The sequence below is a fragment of the Hyla sarda genome, chromosome 4, assembly GCF_029499605.1.
Source record: "Hyla sarda isolate aHylSar1 chromosome 4, aHylSar1.hap1, whole genome shotgun sequence".
Classification (NCBI taxonomy): Eukaryota; Metazoa; Chordata; class Amphibia; order Anura; family Hylidae; genus Hyla; species Hyla sarda.
Window position 1 is genome coordinate 349,385,104 of NC_079192.1, and position 25,382 is coordinate 349,410,485.

At 43.1% G+C, this 25,382-nt stretch overlaps 1 protein-coding gene and 1 pseudogene across 9 annotated transcripts in view; both read right to left on the reverse strand.

Annotated features, from left to right (window-relative positions):
* The window catches only part of FSTL4 (follistatin like 4), a 1,659,076-nt gene that overhangs the window by 577,229 nt on the left and 1,056,465 nt on the right, over positions 1-25,382 (reverse strand). The gene's annotated exons all lie outside the window — the stretch shown is intronic.
* Positions 11,028-11,122, reverse strand: LOC130267947 (U2 spliceosomal RNA; annotated as a pseudogene).

Consider the following 25,382-nt stretch of genomic DNA (forward strand, 5'->3'; position numbering starts at 1 on the left):
CTTCCAGCTGTAATTGACTGGGGGGACCTCCGTTTGCCATCTTGGCTGATCTGATCCCCGCGGCACTGATCAGCCATTATAAGTGCCGCACTGCCGCAGATGCCATGATCTGTATTGATCACAGCACCTGAGGGGTTAATGGCAGACATTAGCACGATCGCTGATGTCCGCCATTACAGGCGGCTCCGCGGCTGCTGACAGCCGCCGGGACCCGCCAGGAATGAAGTGAGCGCAGCTCCTGCACTCGTATCAGAGCCGCGCCGTAAATGTACGGTACTGTGCGCTAAGAGGTGCTATGCAGTGCTGTACCTTTTCGGTGCATGTCCTTAAGGGGTTAAAGAGGCACTCTCATTATGAATAACTTTTCAAATTTTGTAGTACTACTGATAAGATGACTTTCTAAATATACATTGAAAATACTAATAGTGTAAAAAGGGGAGGCAGTCCTGCTAGGCTAGGTCAGAGTAAAAGATATAAGGTCAAAAATTAGGAGAAAGAGAAAAAAGAAAACGTGTCTAAAATAGCATAAAATGATAACATTTATTTGGAAAAATGATGTGAGGTCTGCGACAGGGCCCTTGTCGCAGACTGGTCACTAGATAAAAATGGTTACAATGGTATAAAATGCTAAAAATATAAAATATGCACAGTGGTATTGCACTTCAACAATTGAACAGTGAGACAATGAAAGTGGGGCAATGGGACAGTGCAAACAGTATCTGTTTAGTTATACTGTAAAGTCATATTATAAGAGCCAGGATTAATCCAGATGAAAGTACATAGCAAAAAAGTTGATAATCCAATAAGGCAAATTTTCGGTAGCTCTGGAGCCTCCCAGATTGGGGCCCACTATAAACGTTTTTATGTGCAGAGATACAGGCGATGCCCCCTCTACCCCGACGGCACGGGGACTGAATGCAAGAGGGCAATCGCTATACAGTTCAGGCACTTAGTGCCTCTCACCGACTACAGTGTGCACAGTCAGGTGAGTGCAGCTGTGCTTGCGATCCGGATACACGTCCCTCTGTTTCGGCGGCACGGGAGAAATGTAGGATGGGTGATATGATCCGGTGCTGGGGGTCGGAGATGATGGCTGGGAAGCAGTGTGTGGCAGCGCTGTGAAGCCTAGTGGTCGTAGCAGCGTATGGCAACGCTGGAGGTATCCTCTCTACCCCGACGGCACGGGGAGCAGGTGAGAGAGTAGGTGAGGACCGGCAATGCGGTAACGATTGTCTCAGATGATGTGCAAGGTTGTCTTAACCGCCGGGACAGAGGGACGTGTATCTGGATCGCAAGCACAGCTGCACTCACCTGACTGTGCACACTGTAGCCGGTAAGAGGCACTAAGTGCCTGAACTGTATATCGATTGCCCTCTTGCATTCAGTCCCCGTGCCGTCGGGGTAGAGGGGACATCGCCTGTATCTCTGCACATAAAAACGTTTATAGTGGGCCCCAATCTGGGAGGCTCCAGAGCTACCGAAAATTTGCCTTATTGGATTATCAACTTTTTTGCTATGTACTTTCATCTGGATTAATCCTGGCTCCTATAATATGACTTTACAGTATAACTAAACAGATACTGTTTGCACTGTCCCATTCCCCCACATTCATTGTCTTATTGTCCAATTGTTGAAGTGCAATACCACTGTGCATATTTTATATTTTTAGCATTTTATACCATTGTAACCATTTTTATCTAGTGACCAGTCTGCGACAAGGGCCCTGTCGCAGACCTCACATCATTTTTCCAAATAAATGTTATCATTTTATGCTATTTTAGACACGTTTTCTTTTTTCTCTCTCTTTCTTCTGATTTTTGACCTTATATCTTTTACTCTGACCTAGCCTAGCAGGACCGCCTCCCCTTTTTACACTATTAGTACTCTTTCTTGGCACATGGGTATGTGCAACGCTGTATCCTCGGTATAGGTTTTCTCTTTTTACGTTGAGCTCCCACATTTTTATTTTTATTTTTTTATATATTTTCATACATTGAAAATAAATTAAAATAGCCGCCACTATGGGTCATCTATCTTTATGTAGACAGGCTACTCTGTATTTTGCAGCATACTGAATACTGGCCGTAAATTGTGTTGGTATCCAGTATAGGAGATCACCACTGCATCACTGCAGCCTGCAGCTGTTCCTAAACTACATGATGGGAGTTGTAGTTTAGCAACAGCTGGGGGTACAATCTTTGTAAAATTCTGTGTTCGAGCTGTGTATTCTCCAGCTGTGTGCCTCCAGCTCTTGCAAATCTACAGACAAAGGATGTGTGGGCAAGTTGGGAGTTGTAGTTTTCCAACAGCCAAAGGCAGTGAGGGAGAGAGACAGGCATGCCCCCTCCACAAGGAAAGAAGACAAAGCAAGAGAGCAATATAGGTCCAAGACATATAAAAATTATATGTACATGATCAGGTTTATGATTTTTTCATGATTAGGATTTTTTTTTTGCAATATGACAGGTACACTTTAAAGGGGAACTCCGGTGGAAAGAAGTAGAAAACAAATGTTTTCAAATCAACTGGTGCCTGAAAGTTAAACAGATTTGTAAATTACTTACTATTAAAAAATCTTAATCCTTCCAGTACTTATTAGCTGCTGTATAAAACAGAGAAATGTGTGAATTTCTTTCCAGTCTGACAACAGTGCTCTCTGCTGACACCTGTCACCTCAGATTAGAATCATATCCCCATAGAAAACCTCTCCTACTCGACAGTTCCTGACAGGGACAGAGGTGTCCATAGAGAGTACTGTTGTCAGGCTGGAAAGAACTTCACAAATTTCTCTGTAGTATATAAGTACTAGAAGGGTTAAGATTTTTAAATAAAAGTGATCTACTAACCTGTTTAACTTTCTTGCACCAGTTGATTTGAAAAAACTTTTTTTCCACCGGAGTACCCCTTTAAGTATCATATGTTATTTATTTATATGGTATCTTGCATCAAGATGAATACTATAAATACACGATAATGTTACAAGAAATGGTACAAAACATACATAACCAGCAAACTCTGACTAATGTAAAAAATGCTATTCCACTAAAGTAGGTGATTTATTTAGTATAGCATTTCTCAGAATCTCCATATAATATTGATTGAGATAACAGCTTGCCAGTGAGATGTAACTTAATGTTATAGGACACCAGCTTTGCATCAGAAGCAGGTGCTATGAATTGTCAATAGGCACCAAGGATACATAATGAATTCAGAGACTTCTCAACACAATCACACATAATGTAATTTCTACTCCAGATGTTCTACATCTGTGGCATGACTAGCACAGTTAAATATACTTTTACACATTAGACCCAATGATATTACAAAGTTTTAGTTTTTACTGAAAATGATACAATAGTACAAAATGAAAATGATACGTGCAATATGTATAATATTTTAAAATATGAAAGCTCAATGTATGTACTGTAGTTTACTGGTGCTAAGTGAGAACTTTACAAACAAGTTATCTCTTTCAAGCGCTTTTTTCCTGATTTCATAAAATGTTATACTTTGTTTATATTTTATACCTTAATATCCAAGCCTGATGGGGCAATTTTCTAGCCTTGAATTTCCCCCTAGATTCATTTGATCTGAAGGATGCCCAGAACTCCAATGCTGGAGGTCCCATGCAAATCTTTAAGGATTGTTTGAAAAGTTTAAATGGGATATTCCAGGAATTTTTTTTACTTGACTATGCTAAAGTCAGTGTAGTTCATAATATAGTGTCTTTACCTGTGTGTGATGGTTTTCTCACAATTCTTATGTGATTTTCACCCCTATATTTATTTTTAACAGCACACAAAATGACTTGTCTCAAATTTTCCCAGGTTGCAATGCGGCCAAGACCTGACATCACTAGTCAGCTGCTTCAATGGGTGGAGTGGTCGCTTGGTGGGAGAGATCAATCTTCAACTAATTGTATTTTTGCAACAACTGTACCCTGATTGAAAAACACAGGTATTTTTAATGGATGCAGCTCATTTATGTTTCAATGGGCGGGGTGGCTGATATGTGGGAGGGAAAATTGAATTATGGGATTTGTAGGCAAAGAAGGAAACTAAACAGGAAATACCAGTTCACAAAAAGCTAGCCACAGTGTTATGGTAATCTCAAAACATAGCCATTTAGCTCAAACATAAGCACAGATCCTTCCTAAGCATGACTATTACTGTCTGGCAGGTACGTACTAAAATCACCTCATGGTGAAAACCCCTTTAACCTCTTCAGGACGTAGGGCGTATGCATAAGCCTGTGGAAATTCCGGTCCCTGCCGCTAGCAGGTTGGGGACCGGACCGGGATGCCTGCTGGAGTCATTCAGCAGGCATCCCGGCACATCGCCGAGAGGTGTCCTGAGACCCCCCCCCCCCCCCCCCCCATGTCGGCGATCGCAGAAAATCGCATTTCAATTCAGACATGCGATTTTCTGCTATTCCGGGCTGATCGGGTCTCTGGTGACCTGATCACCTGGAATATAGGGATGATCAGAGCTGTCAGTGACAGCCCCGATCATCCTGAGGGATAGGAGCGAGATTGCAGTGCTGCGATCTCCTCCTATCCCCTGCCATTGGTCAGAAATGAATTCTGACTAATGGCAGCGCACAACAGTGGGTTGCCATGGAAACCCCCACTCTGCCCACCCCTGGATGTCGGGCAGAACGGGGGGAGAAGATGCGTGGGGACCGGCGATCATCTGTGGAGACAGCGGAGATCACGGCGCAGGTAGGGGGACGATGGTGGGGCGGGGGGTTGAGGAAGGGGGCAGTAAAGCGATCTTTACTACTGCCCTTCTAGTGGTTGCCAAACTGCAACTCCCAGCATGCCCAGACAGCCAGAGGCTGTCTAGGCATGCTGGGAGTTGTAGTTTTACCACATCTGGAGGGTCACAGTTTGGAGACCACTATTACAGTTGTTGCCAAACTACAACTCTCAGCATGCCTAGACTGCCCAGGCATGCTTGGAGTTGAAGTTCTGTAACATCTGTCTCTTCAGATCTTGCAATTTTCATGAAAATTTCGAAAATTGCTGCTCTACTTTGAAGCCCTCTATTTTTTTTATATTTTTTTTAGTAAAAATATGTCCATTTTATGATGCCAACATAAAGTGGACATATTGTATTTGTGAATCAATATAACATTTATTTGGAATATCAATTTTCCTTACAAGCAGAGAGCTCCAAAGTTAGAAAAATTCTAAATTTTCAACATTTTCATGACATTTTGGGATTTTTCACCAAGAAGGGATGCAAGTAACAACAAAAATTTACCACCACAATAAAGTAGAATATGTCACGAAAAAACAGTCTCAGAATCAGAATATTCGGTAAAAGCGTTTTAGAGTTATTAACGCTTAAAATGATGGTGGTCAGAATTGCGAAAAAGGGCTGCGTCCTTAAGGGGTTAAATGTATCTTGCCATCAAAGCTCAGTGATAGTAACAGCTGTGTCATTTAATTTTTAGCTAAGGTTCAAATTTTGTTGCGTTTATGATGCAGCACAAATGACTTCTTAACTCTGTTCTGTTGGTCAGTGTGATTGCAGCATTATCCAATATCTATACCTTTTACTACCTTTGCTCATTATGTTTTTTTTTCTTTTAACAATCTGTTTTTGTGTTGCCACATTATAAGGAAAAAAAAACTATTCCACAATAGTTTCTCTGCATTCGTTTAATGTTGTGTTTAATGTTTTTTTTCTCCTTGCCTTCTAAGAGCCATAACTTTGATTTTTCCATTAACAGGCACAAAGGAGGGCGTGTTTTTTGTACGAGCAATATTACTTTGTAATGGCAACTTTCATTTTACCCTAAAATGTATAGTGGAACCAAAAACATACTATTTTGAGAGAAAATTTAAAAGGAGGGTATCATTTTTACACAGTGCTCTTTACAATATGTAGAATTTTTCGTAGATTTAGCCCTGTATCGGGCAAGCAGGGACAGACCGACTTCCCCCTTAATTTTCTTTAATGCCGGTGTGAGGTGTAGAAGCCGATGCGTGAGGTGCGTCGGCGTTTCACCCTTTTTTTAAGTGGCATGTCACTTGCCACCGAGTGACGAATTTTCCATGGTTTTAATGTGCACGATTTCTGGACCCTTACTACATTTTTTTCTTTCCCAGTGTTACGGGGAGTGGCGGCTCCTTGCACCCGTGCTCCGGGATTATTGACAGATGCTTAATTCATATGGACTTTGGTGAGCTGATCTACACTTTTTTGCTTACTTTTCCTGTGTACCTCCCCCTATACCATGAGCACTTTACTGTTGTCTTTTAGTGCTAGTACTGTTCATGTACAGTTATTACTATTTATACTCGGTTGTATTAGTATACGTTTTAGGTATTATACCTATTTACATTTGCCATTTGCACTTTACTACCCCTTTCTGTTTACCTATGTACCTGGATACCTCAGTAGTCTGTCTGTATCTGTTCCTATTTTTAATTGTTTTTTAATTCACTTTCTAATAAAGTATTGATACTGTTCATTAAATTGTTCTCTGTGTACCCTCTTTTTTGGATTACTCTTAGTGCTAGATTTACACTTGAGACCCCCCTAGAATTGTATTCTAAGCAGTTGGCCCAATCTTGTTTCGGTTACTACATTATTAATACTTAGTAATATCAAAGCATTATTGCATTATTTTATTTAATCAATTTTTCCTTCTACTTATGAGATGTTTCCTGTGCCACTGGCTGCAATACAACCCCCAAGCATGATTGATCAACACCCATGCTTAACAGTTGGACAAAGGTTCTTTTCATTAAATTCTGTTCCCCTTCTTCTCCAAACGTACCTTTGCTCATTCCGGCCAAAAAGTTCAATTTTATCCTCATCGGTACACAGAACTTGTTTCCAAAATGCATCAGGCTTGTCTATATGTTCATTTGCAAAGTTCAAAGGCTGATTTTTGTGGTGAAGACATAGAAGAGGTTTTCTTCTGATGACTCTTCCATGAAGACCATATTTGTACAAGTATCTCAACTATTTTCAGCTTCAGATTTCTAGACAACTGCTTAGAAGAACCCATGGTGCTGATTGTTGGAGCAAGGTCAAATGAGTCTGGGCATTTAAAACCTTTGAGATTGACATCACCTGGTCTTCCCAGATGATGACTGAGAACAATCCATGACACTGGCAGGTCTCAGCTTTACAAAGGGGTCAGTGCATGCTATAAATTCTGCAGGGTGCCCAAACTTTTGCAGACGCCATTTTTTTGTTTTCTGTTATTTTGAAAGTGTAAATGATGGAAATAAAATCTAACTTTTGTTGATATATTATAAGAATGTCTAATCTGTAATTTGATACCTTTTGGATATTTTTCCATCTTTCCTTGGCTTCTTTATGCACATTACAAATTTTTACCTGGGGTGCCCAAACTTTTGATCCCCACTGTATTAGGCTATGACTTTTGCACAGCTTAATAAACATGCAGACATGAAGGCCTAGAGGCCTTTGCATGGCCCCAGCTGCCATGGCAACCAATCGCCAGCACTATAGCTTGCACAAGGCACTGTTGTGGTAACAGAGAAATCTTCTCCCTGTATCCAGCTCTCTCTGTCTGTCCTCTAATCAGTCAGATGCCGAGGACTCTTCTGACCAAGACATCTAAGGGGTTATGGCCAATGTACAATGAACCCAGCTGTCAGTAATCATGCAGCAAACATACTGCCTCCCCCCACAAGCATCATACTTACAAAAAATGTTGTGGAAAACACATTTCAGATAACTTACATATTATTTTGCTTTAAAGAGGTATTCAACAATTTAAAGTTATTCCTTCATCTTTGCAAGCTAAACATTACATAGGCTTTATAGAAAATCCATATTTTGCTACAAGAGTAGAGACACGTAGAGAAGAACTTAGTAGAGTACTTATCCATGTTTGTTTTAGTGATCAGGGAGCGTCTCAGTACCAGTACCCCAATCAATCAAAAATGTTGACATGTCTTTATGACTAGGGATGAGCAAATAGAATCAGACGAATCTGAATTTGTTAAGAATTTCTGAAAAAATATGATTCCTAATGAATGTGAATATCGCCGCAATTCGACTGCAAATCACTTCATTAAACTCCATTAAGTGTGGTCCAGGCTCCAGGGCATCTAAAATGGCATATCCACATGTGAGGACATGGGGCAAGGAATCACATGCAGCATGCAGCCTATCAGCAGCCAGCCACCCCATGTCACAGCCCTATATAATTGGCAGCCATCTTGCGGCCACTCACGTCAGCGTTCTATTGCAGAGAGAGAGGGACAGTGTGTTGCATAGAAAAGCTTTTTTACAGCAGCGAGTCACCCCAAGCCAAAATCCAGCCTAGAAGCACTGATTGGGAAGGGAGAGAGATTGAGAGAGAAAGTGAGATTTTGGGTGTAGTACACTGCGACTGCGTGCTGCGGCACTGGTGTGTACAATAACTAAAAAGCTAATAGTAGCCAGCCAGTTAGGGTGAGAAGACCACTAAAAGCATATTTTCCTCTAATAAGTGTAACCTGTGAGTACATCTAAGTGGTGTACCATTTTGTTCCTGTTAAAGTCTTAAGGTCCTAGATACTGTGAAAGGCCAGGCAAAAGTACACACCTGCTGCTGTTGTAGAAAAATACAGTTTTAAGCGTACTGGAGCGCATTGTACTCCCCTTGTCAAATTGATTAAAATTATTCTGACTGACGATCAATATATATATTAATACTTGTTTATTTATATGTCATTTCTAATGCTGTAAAAAGATATCTGTTACCTACTTTTAAACTATGCACCATGTTCCTGAGCTTGCAATCTGCTCGTGACTAGGAAACCTTGGAATGACGCCAGAAGGTCCAAGATGAGACGTTGGAAGTCAAAACATTTGAGAAAGATGCAGATTGTATAAGAAGGGCAAAGAACTGGAATTTTCCAGTATAAGACCGAGAGGGCTGCAAAAATGAACTTTAGCCAAGAAAGAAATAAAATACAAAATATGCTAATATTTACAGAGATAAAGCTCAAATAACCAATCAAAATGTAACATGCTGATTTTTTACGTCATAACTAACCCTCCTCTTTTTTTCGAATGGAAAAACCAAATGTACTTCCTGAATTAAACAGAACTCCTTGGGCAGCTCCTTTGTGAGTATGCAGAGTAAGGAGATATTATATCAACATCCTGTCTAGTGTGAATCTCTTGTGGCGGCCCTCAGCCATACGCAGCAGTGGTCACTCACATTTTAATGCCTCACCTCGATCCAACCCTGACACCCTCATAAGTGCATACCACATATGCACATCTACGTGGTGTACCATTTTGTTTCTGTTAAAGTCTCAAGGGCCTAGTTACTGTGAAAGGCCAGGCAAAAGTACACACCTGCTGGTGTTGTAGACAAATACTGTTTTAAGCGTTTAAGAAAAACTATTCTTACAATGCCTGGATCCGTTGCTCTGTTCATCTGATATCTTTTTTCTGAATATGCAAATTAGCAGTAAGTGGCACGGGCGGGGTTACGATTCAGCCTTCGGGCACTGTGAAGTCAGCGCTGTTTCTTTGGCTCTAAGAGACTTTCGAATGCTGCAAAAAAAGTATGCTTTGGGGAGGAAGAGATAGTGGAGTCTGAAAAAAATAAAAATATCTTAGCTAATATTTTGAAAGAGACTTTCAGCTTTGAAAGACTTAAAAATGCAAGTTGGAGGTTTATCTATGGATATTATGTTAATCAGGGAGGATATGAATACCCTACTTGCCAGATTGGTGGATGCAGAGAAAACTATACCAATATGAATCTGACTTAACTTAAACAGGAGGTGGTGGAGGTAAGGAGGTCGAATATACGGATTTTATGCCTGAGGGGCCAGACCTGCTGGGATTTATTCATAAATGGCTGTTACATAGTTACATAGTTAGTACGGTCGAAAAAAGACATATGTCCATCAAGTTCAACCAGGGAATTAAGGGGTAATGGTGTGGCGCGATATTGGGGAAGGGATGAGATTTTATATTTCTTCATAAGCATTAATCTTATTTTGTTCCAGGAATGTATCTAATCCTGTTCAATCATCTAGGACTATCATCATTGTTCACCATTGAGAGAGCACATTGGATTCCTGGGATACCCCTTCCTCTGGGTGCATCCCCTCGAACATTGTTAATTAAAGTGCTCTTATCATCAGATAGGGACAACATTTTGAGAGGAGCAAGATCTATGCCTGACCTTAGCTTTAATGGCTCTATAAGTGCTTTGTTTCCAGACTTTGCAAGAGTTTTTTTTTTCGTTTCTTTCTCTCTTGAAGAGCCGAGGCAAGTGCTCTCTATCACCCAAAGTGCAAGAAAAAGTGCAAACGTGTCACACACAAAAAAAAGTGCACAAACGATGCGGTCTATCGCTAAGCCCTTCTCCAACAGGATAGAGGCCCCTAACAAACCTACCCTTCACCTCTGGGCCAAAAGGCACCTGCAAGGATCCAGGTTTGATGCCCCTTTCACTGACGCTACTAAGGGGCCGCAAATGCACCTGGCTTCAACCTAGGCGTCAACCAAGGTATCAGCCAAGGAGCCGTATACCGATGGCATCTTGACAGAAGCAAAGATGCCCAGGGGTTGCAGGGAGGTGAGGAACCAAATGGCCACACACACCTCCCCTAGACCATCAGGAGGGACACCCAGAAGGGCTACCGCATCCTGACAATCCTGTGTAAAAACAAAACACATAAAGTGGCACAGTGACATACAAAAAGAAGTGGATGAGTGCAAATATACTGCCCGGTCATCCGGCCGGATCTATAAAAAATTTCCCTGATCCTAGCCAGAAGGCCAGGATACCAAGAGTAAGTGCCAATGGTGAAGAGTGTGTGGACTGGGGCAGTGCGTTCACTCAGTGTTCTATAACACACAGTGAGTTTCGCCACCTCAGGGTCACCACTCCCTGAGGCACAAAAGTACCTCAGCTCTAGACCATCCCAGCCTCATCACGAGACCCGGAGGAAACAGGTCACATCAGGGCAGCCGTTGAGCTGGTCTTGTGGCACCAGCCCCGGAACACCCCGGGACACCTGCTTCTCCATGTAGCCATCCATGTTCTCCATGTAGCCATCTAGTGGACTGCCTGATAAGAACAGATACTACACTTGATTTTAGCCAAAAGGCCGAGAAGCGATTTTGCAAGAGATACCCAGATAAAAGGGCAGGGTTCAAAATGGTGAGGAAACGACTGCATGATGCAAATATTACGTTTTCATTCCTTTTCCCTACTAGACTTAGGGATGTATTTAAGCATAAGACAGAGTTTTTCCATGATAGTGCATCAGCGGCACAATGGTTAGATCAACATGGGTTAGATAAGATTAGCTATATTGTTTTTTTCTTTGTGATATTTATAGATACCCTATTTATGTGGTTTGGGAGGGGGGTGGAGGAGTTCTGGGGGGAGGGGGCGGACTGGAGAAATGGTTAAGAGTCTTGGAGATAGGGGGGTATGTCTTAGACAGGCTGGGGAGGAGAATGAAGGGTGGGGGTTGGGAGAGCGTCGGACACCCGGGAGAGGGGGGTGTTGTTTGAGTTTTTTTTACTTCTCTGTCAGTATTTAAATGGTTAAATTTGTTTCCTGGGACATGAGAGGTCTGGCAGGTAGGGTTAAGAGATTTGTAGTATTTCAGCAGATATCAAGACATTTACCCCCTATAGTGGAGCTGACTGAGACACATTTTTCTAGTGAATCCACTGCTGAGGTAGCCTGAGGGCTTACCTCTCCTGTAGTGCCGGCTTATGCCCTCAGAATGATAAGGCTTTATCAATTGAGCGCAGAGCACACAGATCAATGTAGTTTTATGGAATCACATTGATCTGTATGAGAAATCAAATGATTCCTCCTAAAAGTACCCTAAGGGGACTAAAAGTTTTAAAAAAAAGTTTTTAAAAAACAACACACATTAACCCCTTCCTTATTAAAAGTTTAAATCACCCCCCTTTTCCCAAATTCCATATAAAAAATATATAAACATAATAAAAAGAAGCATATGTGGTATCGCCGCATGCGTAAATGTCCGAACTAAAAAAATATATTGTTAATTTAAGCGCACGGTCAATGGCATATAACGTATTTTTAGTTTTACTTTTTATACCATACAAAAATGAATAAAAAGCAATCAAAAAGTTCGATCAAAACAAAAATGGTGCCGATAAAAACTACAGATCATGGCACAAAATATGAGCCCTCATACAGCCCTGTACGCAAAAAATTTAAAAAAGTTATAGGGGTCAGAAGAGGACAATTTTAAATGTATACATTTTCATGCATGTAGTTATGATTTTTTCCAGAAGTATGACAAAATCAAACCTATATAAGTAGGGTATCATTTTAATCATATGGACCTATAGAATAAAGATAAAGTAACATTTTTGCTGAAAAATTTACTGTGTAGAAGCCCCTAAAATTTACAAAATGGCGTTTTTTCTTCAATTTTGTCGTACAATGATTTTTTTTTCCGTTTCGCCATAGATTTTTGGGTAAAATTACTGATATCTTTGCAAAGTAGAATTGGTGGGGCCAAAAAAAAAGCCCTCATATGGTTTTTTTAGGGGCAAAAAATTTAGATTTTTAAAATGTAAGGAGGAAAAAACAAAGTGCAAAAACAGAAAACACTTGGTCCTTAAGGGGTTAAAGCCTATATGCGGGGGGTTCTGTTTAGGGAAATTACACATTTAAAAAGGGGTTTCAGAGCAAGGGAAACTTTGTTGGTGGGAAAGGTGGACTCCCATATGACGGAATATAAAAATGTGAGAGAACTTTGTCCAATTAAATGCCCAGGAGGAATTATCTAGATATCAGGGTGAAAAGGTGCAGAATCGGTTGTTGTTTTTTTCTGGCCAGAGACAATTTGCTGAGAATTGGAATCCTTCGGCGCTGCTTGCGACAGTATTAAAGGCTCAAGCGGATAGACCAGTATTAAGTAGTATTATGAATCAATTGGGACAGGTAATTAATGACCCTCAACAGGAAGAACAAGTTTTTGTCTCTTTTTTTTTCAAAATTGTATACTTCAGAGTTGCAGGTCTCGGATAAAGAAATTGAGGAGTTTCTGGAACAAATCAAACTCCCGAAACTGACAGATTCCGAGAGAGTATATATGGACTTACGCATGGCATTTGAAGAAATTGTAGAAGTTACAAGATCTTCCCCCTCTGGTTCCGTGCCCGGACCAGATGGTCTACCATTTGAGCTTTACGAAAGACTTAGGGAGGTGTTTTCGCCCTTATTGTGGGAGATGTTTAAAGAAGCCTCCAAGGAGGATAAGTTGCCATCCTCTTTGGCAGAAACTCAAATGGTTCTGATCCTTAAAAAGAACAAGGACCCTCTCAAGGTGGACAATCATAGGCCAATATCTGTGCTAAATGCAGATGTCAAGATTTTTGCGAAAATGTTGGCAAATAGATTGAAGCGAGTAGTTAGTAAGCTGCTTCATATAGATCAGACGGGCTTTGTGCCTGGAAGGCGGCTTTTTTACAATCTTGAGCGAAATTTTATTAATATGCAGGCCGGCATGGGGGACCTCCGCTCCATTCTGTCATTGGACGCCACAAACGCGTTCCACAGGGTGGAATGGAGGTTTCTCTGGGTCTTGCTAATGAAATTTGGGTTTGCTCCAGGGTATATTGATTTGATTAAGTTGTACTTTCATCCTTCCGCTAAATTATAATTGGGGAAGATTTGACTATGCCCTTTGAGCTATCTAGAGGTACCCGGCAGGGATGTCCTCTTTCCCCTCTTCTTTTTTCCCTTTATATTGAACCACTAGCTGTGATATTAAGGGATATGGTGGAACTAAGGGGGTTTGGGAGTAGGGGGGGGGGACAAGATTGAATTATATCTTATATGCCAATTATTTGCTTCTATATGTGCAGGATCTAGTGAGTTCTTTTCCAAGGTTGAAACAAATTTTTCAAGACTTCAGCGGGAGGTAGGGGTTGGAAATAAACTGTATGAAATCATATGCACTTCCCATAGGTCATGGCTTAGATCAATTAGAGTAGGGAATGCAACTGGGCGGAGAAGTGGGTTCCCTGGAATATTTGGGAATTAGGGTTACAGTTAATCCTTTAGATTATTTTAAGGAAAATTTAAAACCTTTTTTTAAATAAACTTGAAATTTGAAATAGACTGCCATTAAATATGGCCAATAGGATGGTGGTATGGAAGATGGTGGTTCTGCCCCAAGTTCTTTTTTATGAAATGCGTCCCCTATTTGGATAGTCGATAACTGGTTCACCAGAATCGAAAGATTAATTAATACATTTTTGTGGGGAAGGAAAAGAGCAAGACTAAAATATTTGGAACTGGTAGCCCCTAATGAGGACGGGCGATGTGCCCTGCCGTCCTTTCGGCTATATTACATTGCCTGAGTATAGACTGCTATTTTGGTCTAAGAAATCACTACAAACACTACGGCTTGAAGTCACAAAAATTTTTATTGTGTAAAAATTTTTTGGTTTAAAAACAAACATGGGAAGATTCACTGGTGTTAATCACGGAGGCCAAATGGAAGACAGCGTTAAGGAATGTTAAGACTGTTTCAATAAATAATTCTTATAGGTTATTTCAGTAAAAAATTTAGCATGGTGTATATTTCACTCCTGTAAGTTTAAATGGGCTGTCACGATGCCGGCTGGCAGGTAGTGGATCCTCTGTGCCAGAGAGGGATTGGCGTGGACCGTGCTAGAGGATCGGTTCTAAGTCACTACTGGTTTTCACCAGAGCCCGCCGCAAAGCGGGATGGTCTTGCTGCGGCGGTAGTGACCAGGTCGTATCCCCTAGCAACGGCTCAACCTCTCTGGCTGCTGAAGATAGGCGCGGTACAAGGGAGTAGACAGAAGCAAGGTCGGACGTAGCAGAAGGTCGGGGCAGGCAGCAAGGATCGTAGTCAGGGGCAACGGCAGAAGGTCTGGAATCACAGGCAAGGAACACACAAGGAACGCTTTCACTGGCACTAGGGCAACAAGATCCGGCGAGGGAGTGAAGGGGAAGTGAGGTGATATAGGGAAGTGCACAGGTGTAAACACTAATTGGAACCACTGCACCAATCAGCGGTGCAGTGGCCCTTTAAATCGCAAAGACCCGGCGCGCGCGCGCCCTAGGGAGCGGGGCCGCGCGCGCCGGGACAGAACTGACGGGGAGCGAGTAAGGTACGGGAGCCGGGGTGCGCATCGCGAGCGGGCGCTACCCGCATCGCGAATCGCATCCCGGCCGGAGGTGGTAACGCAGCGCCCCGGGTCCGTGGAACCGACCGGGGCGCTGCAGTGAGGGAAGTGTAGCGAGCGCTCCGGGGAGGAGCGGGGACCCGGAGCGCTCGGCGTAACAGTACCCCCCCCCTTGGGTCTCCCCCTCTTCTTGGGGCCTGAGAACCTGAGGATCAGACTTTTGTCCAGGATATTGTCCTCAGGTTCCCAGGACCTCTCTTCTGGACCACAACCCTCCCAATCCACTAAAAAAAAAGTTCTTCCCCTGACCTTTTTAGAGGCCAAAATCTCTTTGACAGAGAAGATGTCCGAGGAGCCGGAAACAGGAGTGGGAGGAACAGATTTAGGAGAAAAACGGTTGAGGATGAGAGGTTTAAGAAGAGAGACGTGAAAGGCATTAGGGATACGAAGAGAAGGAGGAAGAAGAAGTTTGTAAGAGACAGGATTAATTTGACACAAAACTTTAAAAGGACCAAGATAGCGTGGTCCCAACTTATAGCTCGGGACACGGAAACGGACATATTTAGCGGAGAGCCATACCTTGTCTCCAGGGGAAAAAATGGGAGGAGCTCTTCTTTTCTTATCTGCGAATCTCTTCATGCGAGAAGAAGCCTGTAAGAGAGAATTTTGGGTCTCTTTCCATATGGTGGAAAGATCACGAGAAATTTCATCCACAGCGGGCAGACCAGAGGGCAAGGGGGTAGGGAGGGGGGGAAGAGGGTGACGGCCGTACACCACGAAAAACGGAGATTTGGAGGAAGATTCAGAGATTCTGAAATTATACGAGAATTCGGCCCAAGGTAGAAGATCTGCCCAGTCATCCTGGCGGGAGGAAACAAAATGTCGTAAATAGTCACCCAAGATCTGGTTAATTCTCTCTACTTGTCCATTGGATTGAGGATGGTATGCAGAAGAAAAATTTAATTTAATCTTGAGTTGTTTACAGAGAGCCCTCCAGAATTTAGACACAAATTGGACGCCTCTATCCGAGACGATCTGTGTAGGCAACCCGTGAAGACGAAAAATGTGTACAAAAAATTGTTTAGCCAACTGAGGCGCTGAAGGAAGGCCAGGAAGAGGGATGAAATGTGCCATTTTGGAGAATCGATCAACGACCACCCAAATAACAGTGTTGCCATGGGATGGGGGTAAGTCAGTAATAAAATCCATACCAATCAGAGACCAAGGTTGTTCGGGGACAGGTAGAGGATGAAGAAAACCAGCGGGCTTCTGGCGAGGAGTCTTATCCCGGGCACAGATAGTGCAGGCTCGCACAAAGTCCACCACATCAGTCTCTAGAGTCGGCCACCAATAGAAGCGAGAGATGAGTTGCACAGATTTCTTGATGCCCGCATGACCTGCGAGATGGGAGGAGTGACCCCATTTGAGGATCCCAAGGCGTTGGCGTGGAGAAACAAAGGTCTTTCCTGGAGGAGTTTGCCTGATGGAGGCTGGAGAAGTGGAAATCAGGCAGTCAGGAGGAATGATGTGTTGAGGAGAGAGTTCAATTTCAGAGGCATCTGAGGAACGAGAGAGAGCATCGGCCCTAATGTTTTTATCAGCAGGCCGAAAGTGAATTTCAAAATTAAATCGGGCAAAGAACAGAGACCACCTGGCCTGACGAGGATTCAGCCGTTGGGCAGACTGGAGGTAGGAGAGGTTCTTGTGATCGGTGTAAATAATAACTGGAAATCTTGATCCCTCCAGCAGATGCCTCCATTCCTCAAGTGCTAATTTAATGGCTAGAAGCTCTCGATCCCCGATGGAGTAGTTCCTCTCCGCCGGAGAGAAGGTCCTGGAAAAAAAACCACAAGTAACAGCATGCCCGGAAGAGTTTTTTTGTAGAAGGACAGCTCCAGCTCCCACTGAGGAGGCATCAACCTCCAATAGGAAGGGTTTAGATGGGTCAGGTCTGGAGAGCACGGGAGCCGAAGAAAAGGCAGACTTGAGTCGTTTAAAGGCGTCTTCCGCTTGAGGAGGCCAGGACTTGGGATCGGCATTTTTTTTTGTTAAAGCCACAATAGGAGCCACAATGGTAGAAAAATGTGGAATAAATTGCCTGTAATAATTGGCGAACCCCAAAAAACGTTGGATGGCACGGAGTCCGGAGGGGCGTGGCCAATCTAAGACGGCAGAGAGTTTATCTGGGTCCATTTGTAGTCCCTGGCCAGAGACCAAGTATCCTAGAAAAGGAAGAGATTGGCATTCAAACAGACATTTCTCTATTTTGGCATAGAGTTGATTATCACGAAGTCTCTGAAGAACCATACGGACATGCTGGCGGTGTTCTTCTAGATTGGCAGAAAAAATCAGGATATCGTCCAGATATACAACAACACAGGAGTATAGTAGATCACGAAAAATTTCATTAACAAAGTCTTGGAAGACGGCAGGGGCGTTGCATAGACCAAAGGGCATGACCAGATACTCAAAGTGTCCATCTCTGGTGTTAAATGCCGTTTTCCATTCATCCCCCTCTCTGATGCGGATGAGATTATAAGCACCTCTTAAGTCCAGTTTGGTAAAAATATGGGCACCTTGGAGACGATCAAAGAGTTCAGAGATGAGGGGTAGGGGGTAGCGGTTCTTAACCGTGATTTTATTAAGACCGCGGTAGTCAATGCAAGGACGTAGAGAGCCATCTTTTTTGGACACAAAGAAAAATCCGGCTCCGGCAGGAGAGGAGGATTTACGGATAAAGCCCTTTTTTAAATTTTCTTGGACGTATTCAGACATGGCAAGAGTCTCTGGGACGGACAGAGGATAGATTCTGCCCCGGGGTGGAGTAGTGCCCGGGAGGAGGTCAATGGGACAATCATAAGGCCTGTGAGGAGGTAGAGTCTCAGCTTGTTTTTTGCAAAAAACGTCCGCAAAGTCCATATAGGCCTTAGGGAGACCGGTTACATGAGGAAGCACAGGGACACGGCAAGGTTTACTGGGAACCGGTTTTAAGCAGTCCTTGGAACAAGAGGGCCCCCAACTCTTGATCTCCCCAGTGGACCAATCCAGGATTGGGGAATGGAGTTGAAGCCAGGGAAGTCCAAGAAGGATTTCAGAAGTGCAATTGGGGAGGACCAACAGTTCAATCCTCTCGTGATGAGATCCGATGCACATTAGAAGGGGCTCCGTGCGGAAACGTATAGTACAGTCCAATCTTTCATTGTTTACACAATTGATGTAGAGGGGTCTGGCGAGACTGGTCACCGGGATGTTGAACTTGTTGACGAGAGAGGCTAAGATGAAATTTCCTGCAGATCCAGAGTCCAAGAAGGCCACAGCAGAGAAGGAGAAGGCAGAGGCAGACATCCGCACAGGCACAGTAAGACGTGGAGAAGCAGAGTAGACATCAAGGACTGTCTCACCTTTGTGCGGAGTCAGCGGACGTCTTTCCAGGCGGGGAGGACGGATAGGACAATCCTTCAGGAAGTGTTCGGTACTAGCACAGTACAGGCAGAGATTCTCCATGCGGCGTCGTGTCCTCTCTTGGGGTGTCAGGCGAGACCGGTCGACCTGCATAGCCTCCACGGCGGGAGGCACAGGAACAGATTGCAGGGGACCAGAGGAGAGAGGAGCCGGGGAGAAGAAACGCCTCGTGCGAACAGAGTCCATATCCTGGCGGAGCTCCTGACGCCGTTCGGAAAAACGCATGTCAATGCGAGTGGCAAGATGGATGAGTTCATGTAGGTTAGCAGGGATTTCTCGTGCGGCCAGAACATCTTTAATGTTGCTGGATAGGCCTTTTTTAAAGGTCGCGCAGAGTGCCTCATTATTCCAGGATAATTCTGAAGCAAGGGTACGGAACTGTACGGCATACTCGCCAACGGAAGAATTACCCTGGACCAGGTTCAACAGGGCAGTCTCAGCAGAAGAGGCTCGGGCAGGTTCCTCAAAGACACTTCGAATTTCCGAGAAGAAGGAGTGTACAGAGGCAGTGACGGGGTCATTGCGGTCCCAGAGCGGTGTGGCCCAAGCCAGGGCTTTTCCAGACAGCAGGCTGACTACGAAAGCCACCTTAGACCTTTCAGTGGGGAACTGGTCCGACATCATCTCCAAGTGTAATGAACATTGGGAAAGAAAGCCACGGCAAAACTTAGAGTCCCCATCAAATTTATCCGGCAAGGATAGTCGTATTCCAGAAGCGGCCACTCGCTGCGGAGGAGGTACAGGAGCTGGCGGAGGAGATGATTGCTGGAGCTGTGGTAGTAACTGTTGTAGCATAACAGTCAGTTGAGACAGCTGTTGGCCTTGTTGCGCAATCTGTTGTGACTGCTGGGCGACCACCGTGGTGAGGTCAGCGACAACTGGCAGAGGAACTTCAGCGGGATCCATGGCCGGATCTACTGTCACGATGCCGGCTGGCAGGTAGTGGATCCTCTGTGCCAGAGAGGGATTGGCGTGGACCGTGCTAGAGGATCGGTTCTAAGTCACTACTGGTTTTCACCAGAGCCCGCCGCAAAGCGGGATGGTCTTGCTGCGGCGGTAGTGACCAGGTCGTATCCCCTAGCAACGGCTCAACCTCTCTGGCTGCTGAAGATAGGCGCGGTACAAGGGAGTAGACAGAAGCAAGGTCGGACGTAGCAGAAGGTCGGGGCAGGCAGCAAGGATCGTAGTCAGGGGCAACGGCAGAAGGTCTGGAATCACAGGCAAGGAACACACAAGGAACGCTTTCACTGGCACTAGGGCAACAAGATCCGGCGAGGGAGTGAAGGGGAAGTGAGGTGATATAGGGAAGTGCACAGGTGTAAACACTAATTGGAACCACTGCACCAATCAGCGGTGCAGTGGCCCTTTAAATCGCAAAGACCCGGCGCGCGCGCGCCCTAGGGAGCGGGGCCGCGCGCGCCGGGACAGAACTGACGGGGAGCGAGTAAGGTACGGGAGCCGGGGTGCGCATCGCGAGCGGGCGCTACCCGCATCGCGAATCGCATCCCGGCCGGAGGTGGTAACGCAGCGCCCCGGGTCCGTGGAACCGACCGGGGCGCTGCAGTGAGGGAAGTGTAGCGAGCGCTCCGGGGAGGAGCGGGGACCCGGAGCGCTCGGCGTAACATGGGCACTGTCCGATGTAAAAACTTTTGATATGTTGTAAAGCACGCAAAAACAATTGGTTTTGGAATTGCTTTCATTAAAAAAATTTCAGTATTTCATACTGAAAAAGCAGTCAAAAAACTGCCTCCCTGCCTCCTAGGACACATACCAGCCTGCCTGTATGCACTCGTCATCACCTATGTCATGGACCCACTTCATGATTGACAGGTCTGCAGATCTAAAGCTGCTGTGATTGGCTCCCTCCCAGTCTGTGCATACTTCACAGTCTCCTGTGTGAGGAGAAGGGGGGAAAGGCGGGAGTACTCTGCTGCCTGTGAGCAGATGATGAAAGAAGCTGATGACTGAAGATGGGGACTGAATGGAGGATTTTTTGTTTAAAAAGTAAGTGTCCCTGCATTTATATATGTGTGTGTGGATATATATGTATGTGTGTAAATCTGTGTTGTCTAGGTAATGTGCATGGGTATGAATAAATGAAAGGACAACTGTAGTGGTACACATTTATAAATGCCCGGGCCTCAAAAAATAAACAAAATAAACTCATACATACCTTACTACGAGCCCCGGCCTGTGATAGGCTGAGCCCACTGTCATGTAAGAAGCTGGCCAAAGCTCCTTACATGACAGTGGGCTCAGCCTATCACCGACCGGGGCGGGACATCGCTACTTCCGGTGATACGCCGACGGCTCTGCGGCGTCCCCGTCCCTAGGAAGTGGAATGACATCAGCACTGCCGGACCGTGAGGCCTGTGCTGGACCATCGGGGGCTCGTAGGAAGGTATGTATGAGTTTATTTTGTTTATTTTTGAGGCCTGGGCACGGGCATATATAAATGTGTACAGTTTACAGTTGTCCTTTAAGTCAGTGTGTGTGTGTGAATCTAATACAGGGGGACTACAATCATATGCCTCCTGCTGTTGCAAAACTACAATTCCCAGCATGCCTGCACAACCAAATGATGTGTTGGCATGCTGGGAGTTGTAGTATTGCAACAGTAGGAGGAACACAGCCTGCAGCAACACTGCTGTAAATCTGAGTTTTACCAATCATATGCCTCCAGCTGTTGCAAAACTACAACTCAAAGGATGTCTGGGCATGCTGGGAGCTATAGTTTTGCTAAAAGCTGTAAGCACACCGTGTGTGTATAGCATAAAACCAGAAAGGAAAGGGTTATATATGCTCACTTCCGAGACCAGTGACTGAGGAGTAAGTAAGGGGGAACAGGGGGGAGTGGTTATCACATGAGGAGAAGAAAGGGACCCCCCCCCCCCCCCCCGACTGTAAGACTAAGATCACACAGTATTATAGGAGAAATATTTGTAGGCCGTAATGTATGAAAAGTTTACTCAGAAATTAAGGAATATTGACATCCAGAATCCACCTCCATTATGAATTTTGCTCCATTCAGTGTTACTTCAGTATGCTTCTTATGGCGTTTTTTGGAGTTTCTACAATATTGACAAATTTTGAGGTATGTTCGCTATCATCCAGTACAGGAACATAACTAGATACATGAACCTTATGGGCTGAATTGTGTGGCGAGTTCTCTTTTACGTGTTTGTGTCTTGGCAGAGGTTCCCCCTGGTGACACTCTCTGTATGTGGCCCTGATGTTTACATTGATGGCAGATAGCATTTTCTAGAAATGGCATTGATCTCGCCTATGATTTTCACCACAGCTGAAACAGTGACCCTTTTGTGGAGCTGATGTATCACTACGCTCTCTATTATGTACATTTGGATTATGTACATTACCAGAAGACGTTTGTGTATATCTTGAAGAAATGCAGCCTCATAAGCCAATGTTATAGTTGTAGTATTATAAAAACTGATCAGGATAGTAGCTGGAATTATGTATTCTTATGATCCAAATGACCTTGTCGCCAATTGTTATGTCTTGTTCTTAATTATTGTTGATAATTTATACGATGCAACAGCACTGGTTTATGTTGTTTATGACTTAAATGGAGACTGAACAAGGAACCAAATAGTTTTTTACATGTGTGACAAACAAGATAAACATAACTGAGTTCACCAAGATACAAATAACAGCAGCCAGCACCGCCACAGTTAATTCAACCCAGCACACTTCGCAAACTAATAATTTATGATACGGGCAGGTTGAGATAGTGGGGTAATGCTACACACTGAAAGTAGACAGCATACAATACAACTTCACACAAGGAGATAGTTAGCGGAGCGTTCATCGTTTCAGGTTACAGCACATCATTTCGGATCTGTTTCTCCACAGAACTTAGTCGGTCCTAGCAGGGAGTTCAACATAACTGACATTGCTATACTATTTTATAACCTCTCCGCTACAGAGCCATCTCGTAGCACCAGACATACATAACAGACAATACACAACAGACAATACATAACAGTTTTGGGCCTTAATTGTTACACATAGTGGCATCAGAATAAAAGTAAATAAAATAAGGATACCTATCATATAAATTGTAGCATGGTACCTATGAGATTGACCAAGTATGCATGTTGATATCTGTCTTTGGGTATCCAAACAATGCCATGGTTTGTATACACTGCATGTATTAGCAATATTTCCAAAGAAAATATGTTATGTATTCTATAAATAATTTGACAAAATGTATTTGTGACTTAATAAAAATGTAAGATTCTATACAGGTGGCTTACAAGTCACAGTAAAGAACTATGTCAGGTCTTTATTATAGAGCTCTTAGGCTTCCTAGAGGGAAAATAGAATTACTGCAGTTTGAAGATTAAAATGAGGATCTGCTGGTTTAAAGCCCATTTTGTGAGGCTGAAATGTAATCAGCTGTTTTCTTAAGGATCACAAGAAACATTATTATGTCAGTGCCTGGTCACAGTAGGATCAGCCCTTGGTGTCAGTACAAGCCTTTTGCCGCAGAAAAAAAAAGAAATACAAAGAAATAAACACACAGATTATATCTTCAAGGTTTTTGTTAAACTCTAAATCCTGAGAACCATTCCTTTTCTAGGGATAAGGAGTGCAGACCACATTGCCCATATGGTAGAAGTTTTCTATCCCAATTTTAGATTGCCAGAATTGCAATATAGGAGATTGTTAGGATTCAGAATTTATGCATTTCACATTCACTTATCACCATGTGGGTTATGTTTTCTGACAGGCCTAATTTTCCCCCTGATTCTCCTTGTCTTCTTGTCTCAGGGTTGAGTACATACCTGCTTAACCATTCACAGAGCATTATAAGTAAGGCTATTATTAATTATAAGTAAGAGTAAGGCTCTGCTCACACACCATATTTTGAAACTTGTTTATAGGATTTTCTCCCATTTTTCTTTTCACACAGCTTTTTCAGCCAATTTGTTTTCCTTATGGACCATTGTTTTTGCTTAAGAGTGAATTTACTAGGTACATATTGTGTTATTGCCTGCCCACAGATCTGGCAAATGCTGAAGATATCAAATCATGAGTTGTTATGGGTGTGCAATTCCTGGAATAGATATAAAGTTTTTTTGCTTAGCGGGATATTTTTTTTAATCAATTCCTAATTCTATTAGTACGGGTAATCCAAGAAAATTCTATTCATTATCCTATCTAGAATTAGATCATCACACCGTTTGACATAATGATAAATTAAACAATGGTTATTATACTATTCACCAATACTGTATTTTGACAAACTAGTCTGATTTTCTTGACAAAAAGCAAGTCCAATCATCATACCCTATGAACACTTTGCTGCAGCATGGACCAATGGGGTCAACCATCGATTAAATTATAGAGAGAAAACTCTTTGTCCGGCGCAACAATGTGTGTAAATACTCCAACTTTATAGTAGTCAATACATATAACAGGATGTGTAGATACAGACAAAGTAAAGTTTCAGTTGACATGTCCTTTTGTATTCATTGACAATAAGGTTGGGGCTTTTACACGAGTTACTGTACTGAACAACGCCTTTTCTTTCTTTAGTCTGATTTTATAATCCACTGTAATTTATTTTTTACATTTTTAATTTAAAAAACAATAAACATTTAAAGTGTACCTGTCACATCCCACAAAAAATGAATATGTAACTCAGTACCTTAAGTCTCTAACACCTACATTTATTATCATAATAGTTCTTTTCATTAGCTCACAGTGAAAGAAATCCTCACATGGGAAGAGGGCATGTCGCTGTCTTGTGATGGTGGGAGGTGATTGGTGGGTCTGCTCATGCAGCCTTGTCCAGGACTCATCTCTTGTCCATGACTCATGGAGAAGCCTGATGCTGCTGCAGGACTGGTTAGTGTCCTAGTAGGAATGGGGACCCCAAGTGGTAGGTTTTTCAGGAGCTGTTTTCTTTATTAAATATTAAAAAAACTAAAACATATTTTTATATTAAATGACACAAGTCTTTAATTTTGATCAGTAACAACATATAAAAGTTTTGGATCTGACAGTACCTATTTAAAAAAAATATGGTAAATGGCTATGATATTGTATTATTGTATTAAATATAAATATATGAAATGTTAAATAAAATAAGAGAATTCTATTCTTGGGGTAATAGTATATAAGAATCCTAGACAAAGAATCTAGTCTAAGGTAATAGAAGATGTGGCACTTTCCCAGTTACCGCCATAGGTATTAAAGGGGTACTCCACTGGAAAAAAAATTTTTAAATCTACTGGTGACAGAAAGTTAAACAGATTTGTAAATTACTTCCATTTAAAAATCATAATCCTTCCAGTACTTATCAGCTGCTATATTCTCCACAGGAAGTTATTTTCTTTTTGAATTTCCTTTCTGTCTGATCTGGTGACCCAGTGACCCGGAAAATAAGGGTGATCCCAGCATGCCCAAACAGCATTTGCAAAATTTGTAGTTTTGCAACAACTGGAGGGCTACAGTTTGGAGATCACTGTGCTGTGGTCTCTAAACTGTGGCCCTCTAGATCTTGCAAAACTACAACTCCCAGCATGCCCACACAGCAGTTTGCTGTCTGGGCATGCTGGTGTTTGTAGTTTTGCAACATCTGGAGGGCCACAGCTTGGAGATCACTGTGGAGTGGTCTCTAAACTGTGGCCCTTCAGATTTTACAAAACTACAACTCCCAGCATACCCAAACAGCTGTATCGACATGCTGGGAGTTGTAGATGCGTACCTCCCGCTGTTGCATAACTACATCTC